Source organism: Drosophila mauritiana, chromosome X, assembly GCF_004382145.1.
Source record: "Drosophila mauritiana strain mau12 chromosome X, ASM438214v1, whole genome shotgun sequence".
NCBI lineage: Eukaryota > Metazoa > Arthropoda > Insecta > Diptera > Drosophilidae > Drosophila > Drosophila mauritiana.
Window position 1 is genome coordinate 3,765,800 of NC_046672.1, and position 15,068 is coordinate 3,780,867.

Here is a 15,068-nt window from a genome sequence, read left to right on the forward strand (position 1 = left end):
TGGTGTAGCCGTCGTCGATATACTTAGCATACTTTTTGGGCACCCCTTCGCCACATCGCAACACCGCCAACTCCCATTCAACTTCCACTTCATCCTGGGCCTTTCCTCCGCGGCCTCTTTACACTCTTTTTCCAAGCGGCTAAATTTGAAAAGTTATCAGACCGCCGCGTCTCCCAAAACTGATGTTCAAGTTGTTGACGTTGGAGGTGTCACTCCAATGTGTGTATACATAATATATATACATCCCGGAACAGATATATACCCCCATCTCGAGAACTTCACAAAAAGCAGGGAACAAAAACTTATTTAATGGCGGCTTTTTTTTTTTGCCGAACTGGACGCCGAACAACTTATTCAACTTTTATGCTTTGCAAATGGACTAAACCCACCGCCTCTACTGTTCAAAACCAAAAAAGTATCCCGTCGGCCATGTAAATGAGGTGCAGATGTGAGTCCCAAAAAAAAAAAAAGGAAACAAAAACATTGTCACTTTGGCCAAATTCCTTTAGCACACTCCAACGCGCCTCCGAATTTAGCAGTTTTGTAGAGTAAAAACGCTGGCAGAGCCGAAATTTAACCATTTCATTAGTTTCACTGCCAGTTAGTTGCTTCCGCGATTCAATTGCACATCGACTGACTCAACAAGTCGCCTTTGTTTTCGGGGCGTGACCATTATGCGTCGCTGGCGCTGTGGGCGTGGCCAGTGCCGTCTAGACTGGAGTGCCAAGCCCAAGATCCCCGGCCACGATGGGGTCATTGGTCGCGGATAGCGATTAATTGCAAGCCGACAAGTTACTCGACTCCAATGCAAACACAGCGCCAGGGGATGCGAAATAAATGTTTCAAATATAAATCATTAAATCATTAAATCTAAATCGAAGCGCTTGCATTGAGTTAATAATTTATCACATGACTAAAAATTTGTCAGTTAGAATATCGAGAAGCTAAATTATTTCGAGTGTTTGGGTGAAAGTATGCGCCCGCCTAATGAGGGGATTTCCTAACCTAATCCGCTTTACGAAAGCGTTTGATCTAACCGCTGCCGGGCTGTAATAATAACGAATAACCATAATGCCCTCTAATTTTCCACTGCAGCTCGAATTTGCTGCCAATTTGCAGTGGGAAAAGTTTATAATGGGCGGGGGGGAGGTGTGGGTCGAAAGTCCACCCCCGAATCCCCCGGAAGAACCGCCCTTCGGCAATTTGCGAGGCGTCAGCGGAAGCAAAGCAGCCCCCATTTCCCTTCCCTTTCTGCTTTTTTATTCGGTCTTTTTTATTCGCTCATACTGGGCTGCAAAACAAGGAGAAAAAAGTTAGCCTCTTTCGTCAAGTCCCCAGCTCAACCATGTCAAGTGGGAACCTGGCCCAGACTCTCGCGTCGGGCTTATTAAAAAGCTGCGGACACAGTGAATGGCTCTTTCGGGGAGTGTAGGTGGGTGCACAGAGAGAAAAGTCGCCCGGCTTCAGTGCACACTTTCAGAAATCTATCGGAAACTTTAAACTCTAATCGACCGATAAATGTATGAATGTAAATTGTTGTTATTATATTTCATACCCATTGCTTATACATATGTACAAATTATTCGTCTCGGTGTGCAAAAAAATGTAATAAGGGTATAGGCTAGGGTTTTTGCGAAAGCGTTTAGTGTCCTCAAATGATCGTCGGAAACAAGGACAGCGTTTTGAAAAAGAAAATATGAGCATACCTCAAATGCAGTGCCGTCCTGTCCTGTCTCGGTGGCCTAGAATCCATATCCCAAGATTCCACATCCCTGCAGCCCTTTTAATTAGCAAACCGTATGTAAATTGTAAATTCCCTCAAACGAAGGAGAAGGCTTCTGATTTCAGATTTCTGCTGGCAGCAACATATTATATTCTCTGTCTTATGGTTTATTCAGTCATATATCTATATATGTACATATGTATAGTAAGTGAACGTGAAGTTGAAGGCGCAAGAACATGACTACAAGAGTTTATCGAGCCAAAAAGGCAACGTGCCCCAATTTCAGTTGCAAACGCACTCCCCTTTTCGCCTATCCATCATTTTGGTTAGGCGCACAGTCGCGGTTACCATATTAGTGCAATCTTGCAAAAAGTATAAAGTATAAGTTGAACTCCTGACTAAATACAAGCGTTACTTGCTTCAGTTTCTGCACTGGCTGTAAGATACGTACATAGTTGCCTGAGGTTTAATTCATGTTTAGCAAAACCAAAGACATTTATATTACATTGGCTGAACCCCAGTTGTATGATGCATACGAGACTCGAGTTTGTGTATGAATTTATGGCCTGCCCAAATAGGTATGCTACGAAACGGCAAATGAACCACAGCCTGCGGCCAAAGAGGGGACTCAAAATATGGGTAAAAGGGCCAAAAAGGGGTTGGCGAATGGGGAGGGGGGGTGACTCACAGCGTGAGAAGCGAACCAATTGAGGGCTCCTAGAGCAAGGGCAGTAATATGAAACGATGGGGCCAAGAAGATGTTGCAGTCGTCGCTTTCTGGAGGTTAAGTGCCAGCCCTGAATGAAACTAGGTTCTTGCGGTTGGATAAGGACCTTTAACTAAGGTCAATGCAAGTGCAGCATTACTATAAAACTGCCATATACATAGGTCATATCGTTTATTGGTACTAAACTACAAAATATCATCGAAAGCGGCCACTGCAACAACTTTGGTTCAAGCTAATTGCAAACTTCTAGATTTGCGTAGTGAAAAACTGCGCGTGGTTTAAAGCTCACATATTCATGAGTATTCATGAGTCCGGTGAATGTAGCCAGTGAAAAGCCAGCAGTTCATTGACACGTTCGACTGCAGCTGCTTAAATATTCATTTCCCTAAATAATTTCACGGCTTGCCAATCAATTCTAGTGGCAAATAAACAACCTTTTTTTTCATTTTTCCCTTTCGAATTCCAACCATTTCCCAGCACTTGAACACTGAACACAGTGAGTGTGTATACACAACACTAGAGGTTTGTCAACTTTTCATTTTTAATCTCGTGCACTGGTAAAATACTGACAATACTGTGACAATCGATTCGCGATTCATTTTTAACCGAACTAAAATTTCGCTTTTGGCTGAGAAGTTAAAATATTTATTTCCAAAAGCTGGATTCGGTACGAGTATATATGTATGTACATGCAATGCACAGAGAACTGCAAGGGTGGCATTTTTGAAACTCGACTCATACTCAACCATTTTGAGTGCGGGTGCCACTCACCACTCACATCAAAATCTGCATGTGCAGACAAGCACCCGGGTGCCTAGACACCCAGTGTTTAGAGTGCCAGTAGCCACTGGTTCTGCTGCAGTTCTCTCATACGCAATGTTAAAAATGTCCTTTAATGTTACATAAATTTTGATAAAAATTCGTTGAAATTTGGAGCGCTTCACAATGGATCCCTTGACTTTTGTACAAACCCAAACCCCACTTTAACATCTAATTTTCGGAATCGAAACTTTTCCGCTGATTGTTTGCATAGGTCGCGACAGTATCCGAATTCTTTGATAGAACGATCCCATCGGACGCTGATAATTTATACCTAGCTGACCCAAAATCAAGAGGTCGCAAAGAAACGTCTTCGAGTGGGGGAAAGATACAAAAAAAAAAAAAGGAAAAAAAGCCAAAAAAGGGCAACTGGACGTGGAGTGGTACTTGGACATTGGACGTTGCGCTGGGCAACAAACTAACACAAAACATAAAACTGGCCAAAAGGAACCAGAAATAAATAAAAAGGCGCATGAAATTGGATTTGCACAACTACAACACATGGCGGGAAAGTGGGCAAAGTGCGGGAAAGTGTAAGGAAAATGAATGGGCTCCATCGGAATGAATGAAATGAATGAATGGGGCAACGGGAGCGGACAGCAGGGGCCTGAACCTTATAAATGTTTAAGCGAAACCTCTTCCCCCTCTAGCCTTTTCACATCTACCGTCTACCGAAAAGGAAAAACAGGGTAAAAATTATGAAGAAGAAAAGAATAACAGAAAAGCAGCAAGAGGCACTACGCACACATTTTCCCAGCGAAATGCGATACACAAGGAAAAATCGAATGATTTTACAATGGAAATCTGTCATTAATATTACAATATCTTCGCAACAAACTCCAAATTAAAGTGTAAATCAATTCGGAAACATTATTGGGGCTTAACTTCCGAACTATAGACTATCATCATAACATACTTCATCTATTTTATTTCCGGTTTTGTAATTTTCAACACTGGAGATCACTTGAAATATTGCATTTCGCAGAGTGCTGACCCTCGCACGCTTGAGCTTTTCTATGAATTTGTTTCCTCCTTTTACATTTGCTCGTCATTCGACTGGGACAAAGAGCTCGGAGCTGGGAACTGGGAGCTGGATGCTGGATATTTATCCAGTGAGAAGGCCACTTGCGGCATGTTGATCTAGCTGTTAAGGCGTTTGTAATGACAGGGATAAAGTTTTATGACAACAGCCACCGGGCAGTGAAAGTTTGGCTTTCACCTTCCACTGATTTCTCGGTTCGTATTCAGGACTCCGTATCCTTAACCCACCCACATAACCCAGATGCTCGGTAGGAGGCACTGGCACTGGCACTGGCCTGCAGCCAACTGGGCAATCAACGAACCTTTTATGCCATAACATTTGAGATTTGAGCCGAGCCGAAGCAAATGCATGAGCATAGGTTAACTTTTGGTGCCCACAAATCGAGATGAGTAAATAAACAGTCTGCGAACGATTTCAATGCCAAGTTGGGCAGCTGGGAAAGCCATTTTGAACAAATATGTGGATTCAGGACATATTAAGTTGAACCAGTCCAATGGTATGGAAGTTGTGTCAAAGACTCGGCCTTTTTGTGCAAGAACCGAAATCAAAGGAGTTCCTAATAACTGAGATCCGAGCATAATGTTGACTCTGACCAAATGACGTTTGAATGATTTTTTTTACGACCCTTTGCTATTTTTAACGTAGAGGCAATTTTTGCGTTTCTGTTTCAAATACGTATGCTAACTGAATTCAATCGGCCATATTAATTGGTAGCATATTCAGGGGTTTTTATTAGAAATAACAGAAATGATTTCGCTCGAAGATACAGCTTCCATTTGATAAACTTTTTACTTATTGCAATTTACAACTTTTGTTGCAACTTCACAATTCCATTTGCCATTGTGCAAAAGCGGCCAACAATGCCTTTGCTTTTCTGCTCTCGAACAAAGGATAAACAAAGAGAGGCACCGAATTCCCCGGATCGAATGCAATAAATCAAATAGGGGCCATTATAATGAGACTTTCAGAAATATGCAAAACGAAGCAAATAAATTGGCAAATTAAACCATAATGCAACCGATTGGCCAGGAAGTAGCTACTTTGACTCGCATTTATTTACGGATGCTTTCGTTTTATGGCTCTATTATTGCCTTCGCTGGTGGTGACCCCGATATATTGTCCCGACAGCCGCAAGTGGGTCACCGGGGCTAGAAATAGAAGTACAACGGACGTAGTTACATACAACCGGAAGCAAATCTCTCATTCGAATCTTATAGGGCATTTGTCTAAGTATGAAGTTAAAGAACATATAGGTGAATATGTATGTACATATCAATAAAGCATAGGGACTTCAAGCCAAGGAAGTTCGACTTCTGAGAAGTGCATCTTCTCTATAGCTGAAGCATCTCGAAATCACTTTCCACTCTGCCATTCAATTCCAATTAATCAGACGCTAATTGGAGCCCATTGCCGATATTAATTGATTCCACTACAGACACTTCGGTTTGGATGGGGCGCATTAAGATGCCTCTGGATGTAATTGAACACATGGACGGGCATGAAACACATGAAAAGCCAGTGAGGGATGACAAATAGTTTGCCGTGCAGCTTCAATGGCTTCGCGGGTCGTTAATTGGTTGGCCGGACAGCACTTTAATTGCGACCAGATCGGTGGACTTCTAGAATCCCTATATTACCCATTGATTGTGTCCTTACATTTTTAGTCAACTACACATTCCATCTTTTGCATCCACTTCTTAGTACCTGTTGCAGAAATTTGAACTGCAAACAATACAATCGCAACGCGTAACGAAGTAGAGTTGCAGCTGAGCGGATAATGTCGGCAAAACAATAGAACAATAGGTAACAAGCAGAGTGTGGTGTAGTGTCGTGTAGTGCAGCGTAGTGTTGTGCAGTGCAGTGCAGTGCAGCGTAGTGTAGGGCAACAATGCAGTCGGGGAACCCCATGCGGATAAATCACGGCGAACTGACCGACTGGATCAGATTGCAATGTATACCAGTTCGCCGGGCAAATCTTTCTCCTTTCGCCATCTTAATGCATTCGAGACACGGTTGATTGACTGCCAAGCACATTGAATAATCCAAAAGAGCGACGGCGAACACAAAAGCCAACCAAAGTGTTGATTGCAAAATTTATACCCGTGCATTTCGTATTCCCTTCAATCCGGCTGAGGAGTTCGCCGATGGGAATGGGAACGAAACTGGGAGCGGTAGCGGGCTGGGTCTATACCCTCTGCGGTATTCCCATCCGCCCAGCGGGTTGGCGACGAGTGGGGTGTGTAATCAGTTGTCAGGCATCTGTCAGGCCATTGGCGCCCCAGCCAAAAGCCAAAACCTGTCACCCGAGGGCTTCATCACTGTCAACTTGCTGGCCGGATCATTATCGCGACGTTCCCGCCGCCAATTTCTATGCAAAAAGGGGAATTTTATTTATTCGCAACCTTCAAGCCAACGCCAGGCAATGTCCCAAATATTACGGATAGTTTTATTCATTTGCGCAGTTACTAGCCAACTAGCTTGAAATGGGAAACAGGAAACAGCAACTTCTAGGAACGTTTTACAACAACTAAAGTGTCATGTAGATCTGAAATATTTCGAATTTCTAAGCCCACCACCACGCTCACTTCGAAGGCTTGAGATATTTTTAATTAAAATTAATTTCACATAATGAAGTGCACCAGTTGAAGTGCCAACTGCGTGGGGATTTTTGGGGGACCAGAGGACTGCGGACTGCAGTAGGTAGGTGAAACATTTCAAGCGACTGTCAGGCTGGCGTGCCACTTCATTTGTACACTTTGCCACCCACATTCTCCGCCCACTTCCCGCCAGTCACCACCCAATGCCACCCCAACGGCATTTAAATACCAGCAACATCAGCCACGTTGCATTTTAGCTCTGACTCCCGGTTTACTTTTATTGCACGCAACAATTTCGTGCACATTTCCCCAGAGTGCACTTAAAAAAAATCAGATATCTGTGAAAAATGCATATGCATTTTGGAGTGTCAAAGAAATTAATTAAAAACAACTCAAGTACATTGTAAAAAAAACCCAAAGATTGGCAATAAAGTCCAAGTGTTTCACAGATAATTAATTTGTTTGCAAAACTTGACCAGAGATTTTGGAAACAGGTTTTTCTTTGGTGTAGAAGATGGGCGACGAATGATGCCGACAGCTCGCCTGGACGCTTTCCTTTCGAGCGGGGAAATGGGAAATGGAAGCGGAAGGTCGACCGTAGAGGAACGGGAATGCGGCTACAAAGCCTCGCTCCTTGGAATCAACTTAGCCGCAATGCGCCTCCAGGTGCTCAACATTGTGTCCCACCATTGCCGGGACGAAGCCAAGGATGCGGCAGATGGCTGTCTTCCTGGTGCCGCTTTGATCCGCCAAGTACGTTGAGCCCGGGACACTGACACTGGGAAAATCCATGAGGACGAGAGAACGAGAGCAGCCGGAAACGGTTCATGCAAATGATCCAGCCCTTGAGGGTCCACCAACTGTATACATACTGTATATTCTGCGGTACAGTGAAATAAACACAAACAACTTGGAGGGTCTGCTCAATTGTCAAAAAAACGTAAACCGTTTATTTCCAGGGTATATGCTCGAATGTATTTCAAATCAATATTCCCACGAACATTCAATATCAATTTTCTTCATTTAAATTGAAAGGGAAATTGCGTATGTATTTCATTTACTCTAACAACAGAGATAGTCTGCAGACATTCGTGGTAGCACAAATATGTATATAGAAATCAAAATATGTATCACAGAGACCATGGGACCATTAGTCCTCGTTTTGATTGGTTGTTTTCGGGCCGCAAAATGATTTTGTATTATTACTTTGCATGACACACATTAAACATTATTACACTTTTATTTTAGCTTGTTTTTCACTCGCTCCTGCTGTCCCTGCTGTCAAAAAATTGGATCATTAATCACCATTAAACTAGACCAATGTGACGCCTACGGGGTTTTCTCTTTTTTATGGTTTTCTTCTTCCCTTTGTTTGGTTAGAGAGCGAGTACAGTTGCTTTAAATCACAGGGATTGCATTTTGAAGGACCAGTGAGATTAAAGAATTATGATTTATTGCGATGTGCAGTTGGTCATTGTTTGGACCATCTGGCAGTCGATCAGCCTCCTTGGGTTTGCTAAACTGGCCAAAACATATATCCGCACTTAGCCAAAATGTGCAGTGACATTTCAGAGCAAACTGATTATAAGCAGGAACTTTCCGTCAAAACCCTTGACGAGAAATTTGCCAATTTACAATACCACATCGCAAGGCAGAGAAGTATTATATTGTGAGCCACAAGTGCAAGTCTTATTGCCGAGTTAAGTGGCTTGTACTTTGTCAATTTACATTTGCAAGTCTGCAAAGTGGATAACATGTATGCGGAAAGCGACTAGAGAGCGAATTTCAGGCACTGAAACATTTATCGAATCGATAATTAGTCTTAAAAGTTTAACGCCACTCAGTTAAACAAACAGAAAAACAGTATAAAGAATTAGTTTTGACGAAAACTGCTATGACACTATTGTTAAGCACATTTAAGCTGAAGCTGCACATTTTTCAACGGCTTATTGCTTTTGGCGCAACTGTACTCTTGCACGCACAAAAAGTGTCATTAGAAAATGTCAAGGAATCTATCGTTATCGCTGTAATCGGTTCGAGTTAGGGTTGCTCCCTCTACCCAACTCCCGTTTTTCTCATTGACTCGGCTTTAAGGACTAAGCCCGTCACAATATCAACAGCTGCGAGGAAGTAACTTTAATTATTGATTTTTATTCGGCTGCCGCAGGACGACGAGGACGTGGAAAGACGTGGACAAGACGGTTAAGTATGGCGGCTGATGTATCTGGGTGCGTGCTGCCGGCGACACATTTTTATTATAGTGCTGCTTTACCTTAATTACATTAAATCGATATTGCCCGTGTGTGTGTGTGTGTACAAGGTGGCTTGGATGAAATGAAGCTGCAAATGGAGTCCCAAGTGAAGAGAGCTTAGCCGCAAAAATAAAAAAAGAAAAGATAATGTGAAGGCTGCCTTTTCATTTGGTTCGCAATTTATGCACCCACACTCATATTTTATTCAGATGGCAGGCAGGGCACCAAACAAACAGCTCCTGTTGATTAGTTTAGACGCTTTTGTGAAAGCTGCCACCACCCCGTGCGGAATTGTAAATAGCAGACAGATGGCCGGTGGAATTTAAATAGGCCTCTATTCAAATTCGGTGCGTCCTGCCGAATCGAAATGCGAGGCGGATTTGGTGTAAGCCGAATAAACAAAAGAGCGTGAATAATACCGAAATCAGCCATGTACATATACAATAGAAGTAACCATGATTTTAATCACATTTTCGTTTCGTGCCTAGCCAAAGTTGTCACTCAAAAATGTTTGTTTCCAATGGAATGGAAGTGGTTTTAATTTTCCAGATAAAACCATACGCACATGTCATATTAGGTGGGCCGGGCACACGATTGAGTTATTTTCGTAATAATTGAAATTATTAATTATACAACGACTGTGCTGGTTTTTCGGAACTGCCAAATGCCTGCCACTGACAGATAAACAATTTGTAATTATAAAAATTCCCACGAATGTTCAGCAACACAAGGGTTTTTTCGCATTCGGTTTTTGTGCAAGAGACCATCGACAATTATTTCTATCCGTCCGTCTCTATACCTTGGCACCTTTGCACTTCATTAGAGTTTTCGATTCAATTCTTTTTAAAACACATTTTCCACATCGCTGCCGTTAGCTGTCACAGGATATTCATTTTCTTACCTACACGTTTTCGCACTTCGCTGCGATTGGGCACACGCACTTGTAAAATCGCTACCTGTCACATTCATATTTCAATTTACAGCGAGTCCCCCGCCGAAATGTCATCGCCAATCTGTGTAACAGGTGTTAAAATGATTTTAATTGAGACACAAATGGCATTTATCAACTGGGTTCACAGCCAATGTTGACAGCTCGCAAAGGGTTGATTACAGAGACCAAATCGCACTGACTGATGATTTGCAATGGTTTTCACACCTCGAATGTCCAGTGAATAACTATTAACCGGAACCCACGCAAATACGCAAATGCGCAAAATACGGTTTCAAAATACGAAACATTTTCCATCAACCTGATTCAAACAGACTGATTACGGTGGCCCCAAAAATACCGACGCATTCCATGAGTCATTCTCATATTTTCGGGACCCATTTTCTGTGTATGAATTTTTGTTAGTTACCATTTTGTAGGGGGTGGTTGGTAGGGGTGTCTGCTAGCGCGTAATTAGTCGAACCGTGTATTCATATTTGCCCGGAGCAAATATTGGCCTTACAACCAACCACTTTATCCCCCAGCTGGAAGCCACTTAACTCGAAAGGGGGGTGTGGGTGGTGGCTGGTGGGTGGTGAGTGGCTAGCCGAAAACCCCTTCCTCGCACTCAGTACTCCATTTTCCTCTCGAGTTGCGCGAGTTTTGTTGTGTTTCCGGCAACTAAAACCTGGAGTTCGAGTCGCTGGAGAGGTTACATGTGTCACCCACATCCCCACAAGCCCACAACCCAAATGGACCTCAACCCCCACACTCCCCCATTGAGAGCACTCGAGTTTCTGGTTTAGATAAAATGCCTGCCTGGCTGCCAAAAGATAAGATATACATACATACTATATGCACAAAAAATGCCTGATCGAAACGCTCCACTTGTTCCACGTACACTGCCAGATGGGGGATTATGCTTTTTAAAACTCCATCCCAACTATAGAAAACATTTCAATTTGAATGTAGTGACCAGAAAAGGAACATATTGTGATTGACTTTTGGCCAAGTCCAAGGTCTGGAGGCACGCAACACAATTGTACACCTCAATTAAGATGGAGTTTTCCCGCAGTGAAGAAATGGGTTCTCACATCGCGGGGGCTCCAAGATTCGGTAATGGGGAAACGAAGTTACATGGAAGTGGAAGCTGAAGTGAAGAACCGAGTCCTTCATAATTAGTTTGCAAAGCGGGGGCGTTGGATTTAAGTGGGCTTAATTTAAGCGCTGCTTGCTGAACGCCCTTATCGCCGATCAGCAATGGCACTTTCAATTGTATCAGCGGGCGGCAAAAATCGAAATGTGTGTTGATTGAGCCTATTAAGTATACGCTCCGTTGGCCACCGATTAATTATGAGCAACGATGGCCGGGAAATGGCCGAGTGCCACAGCGGGTAGGTACCTTCGACAGGGCCGGGGCTTAATTTTATGATTGATTAATCCATAAATATTAGATCAATAGCAACAGGAAGCGGCAGCTAGATGGCATGAAATAGCTCGGAATCTTTCAATTTTATAGCACATACCCCTGCTACCTGCTACCGGCTACCGGCTACCGGCTAGTCCATTTAAATGTCAATAAATATCCAGGGACTTTTCTTTCCCACCCCGCACTCCCTCGGGGAAAGCCCTCCTAGCCACTTGGCCTCTGATGGAAAACCTGGCCCCACGTTCGAGTGCATTGACTTCGACGCCTTAATGGCTTTTTGACTCGACTCAACGCGACTCGAGTTGAGTTGCATTTTTTCTGTATTACTTGATTTTTTTTTTATTTCTGCAGACGGTGGCGCTAGGTGGAAAATAGCCGTGGAAAATGGCTGAAAATGTTAGTAACCGGGTGGAAAACGCTCTGCAACAGCACACATGAACGCGCCAGCTCGACTGACAGGCAAATAACAACAAGCTGAATACACGCTTCACAAAATCCTGTGCCGAAAAACAGGAGGTCCTTGCAATAAATTCAAATCTTGGCTAAGCACGTGAAATTGGCAACTCAATGATGATGTAAGACGCAGCCATCTACATTTTGCCCCCGTCGATGTCAGCGAGGCTCTTATCCAAAGGAGGGGATAATCTCTTTCGATCATTTCTTCAAAATCAATTATTACACAAAAATACCAATTTGGAGATTCCCATGCGCGCACGAAACGAAAACGAGGGGAAAAAATATAAATAAATAAATCCGAGTCAAAAATTCGCTTTACGCGCTGTGATTGACAAACTGAATCCGCCTTTTTCGACGCTTGACTTGGCTGCATATGGATTGGCCTATTAGGCGGCCAAAACCGTAGGAGGAGCCGCCAGGTGTGGCCCAGGTGTGGGATTGTGGGTGGTTGGGTGGTTCTGGCATTTGGTATTTCGTTATTTGTTATTGTGGCTGGGACACGCACGCCAAGTCAAATTGGCTCATTTATCTTATTTCACATTGCTCAGCTATTCGAACGAAATGTTTTTCAGCAAGCGGTTTCTGTGGGTCGTCGCTTTTAATGGCCTCGCACGGAGTGTCCTTATTTCGTCTTGACTGCGAACAAGATTTAAATATTTCTTAAAGCATTTCCCAAGCTGATAATCCACACGATATTGGAATTTTCATTTGTGCTGGCTGCATTCTGGGCATTCGGAAATTCATACGCACAGATTTGTGCGATGATGTTTTGTTTGTCTTGAAAATCGCACACTTGTTTATGAAGTAATACAGTGCGAACCATAAATATTTATACGCACTGTCGGCGGCAAGGACGACGATGAAATTTGACTGCCATTTGCACATTTTCCAGGGGCGAGCGGCAGTTTGCAAAGTTTTCAGTATATATTCGTGTGCGGTATATGATATAGACACGATTTGAATGATTTTAAACGCATTAGCATATAAAACACATATGTTCTTCCCAACGGCTCCCATTTTTATTTCGTTTTTTTTTTGTTCCTTACCAACACCAACAGCTTTTCGACATTTCACAGGGCCAAAGAGAAGCGTCAAGCTGAATGAATTTTCAAACACAAGACAGATATACGGAGCACACACATGTGCAAAAACAATACGTACATATACACGGAGGAAAATCGACATTTGAATTTATTTTCATCACTTGAATGGCCTGTAAATACTACTGTGTCTCCACAATACTAAGCCACGCTTTGTTCTAAATAATTTTCATTCAATATACATACTAGTTAGTTAATTCGCATTGATTCGAAACACAAACTAATACAATTCTCTTGCCGTGTAAAGGAAATTCAGCATGTTTCGCGTACTTTTTCATATGCGAATGTGAGCAATTTTTCATTTTGCCAGTGGGCGAAGACTTTTAATGCGATTGCACAGCTGCCAAAAAAAAAAAAAAAAGGACAGCACTTGTTTGGCCTTCTTTGGAACTCCTTTAAACTAGTCGGCCTTAAAGTTTTCATTTGGGGCGGGCAATGCAGATGCGAGAAACTTAAGTCCGAGTTGTTTATTGACTCTGTGACCCAATGAAATTTGAGTGCACGCTCCTTGTTGATTTTTCCCCCAAGCACTTTCAATGTGAATTGTAAACTTGTTGACTTGGCCGTGGGTACTTCTAAGCAAAAATCCCGAATCCATCCCGAAAATCAACGTATCGAACGTGCAGTAAGTAGAGATAAACGCATTATTGGCTGAGCCACAAATGAGTCACTTCCTAATATAAATATTTCCATAATCAGTTCAACCATTCAATTAGTATAGCTATCGCCAACGATAGTCTCCTAATAAACTTCAATCAGATTGATCGCTTTATCGCCGAAAACGCCCCAAAAAGGCAGGCAAACAACTCAACTGAAAGAGGGCTTCATGCTTTATGACCATGTGATGTGTACATATCCGCGAATCCCCATTTTACCAACCGTTGTTTCCAGAACTTTGGCCAATGCCGTTTTTTGTTGTTGATATTTGTTGTTTTCGGCAAAAAAAAAAAGAAGAAAAAAAACAAATGGTAAGCCCCTTTTGTGGGTCAATCGGCGGAGGAGAAGGATTGAGGGGAACTCGATTCGGCATTCAGAATGGAAGGAAATTCTGGGCGAGATTGTTGGGCATCTCAATTTCGCGGAATGGTATATGAGGTAAAAATCCGGTTAGCCAGATTTCTGGAATTCACGTCCTTGCAGCAAGAAAGTGGCATTGATTGCTGAAAACTTCAAGAGGTTATAGCCATTAACAAAGACGCATGTATTTAACAAACACATACTCCCTCCACTCAAATCAAATTGCAATAAGTGAAACGTTGCCACTTAAATCGCATAACGATAAAAAGGGGGAAATAGCGGGATGGAAACGGAAATGGAAATGGAAATCGAGGGAAGGATAAAGGATAAAGCTTTAAATGGGGAAGAGAGACGGAAAGTGAAAGCGTTAGCGTAACTGGACATCAAATAAGCAAAACAAACAAACAAACTGGAACTCCAGCTCCAAATAAACCAAAAATATATGCATCTACATATGTATGTGCATACATTCATATATAAACAGATATGCACATATATGAATAAAAATAATCGGAAAAAACAACGACGGCAACAACAACAAAAGGCCGCATCGTCGGCATTAACAACAGCTTTTAAATTTCAGTTATAAATAATGAAAAACCAACAAACAAACAGCAAACAAGCAAAATGGTCGGCGAACATAAAAAACAAAACCACCCAGCTTTAAAGTGGGCGAAAAAAAACGGAGAGTATAAACCGCATGCAACTGAAGTGAATATTAAAATTGAATTGGGGAAATGGAATATGTATCGGAATAACCACAGCAAGAGTTACAATAAGAAAATGTGGCGATATTACACATATGTATGTAGATAATGCTGCAATGCCAATTGGCAACGAAATGAAAAAGTGAATTCCAGGTGAATGGCGGTGGTCAATAACTAGCGAAATCGGATATCAGGATGCGAATTTATGTACTATTTAGCTACCCAAAACTCTAGTTACTTTTTCAACGATTTATTTGCGAGGCCGACGCGA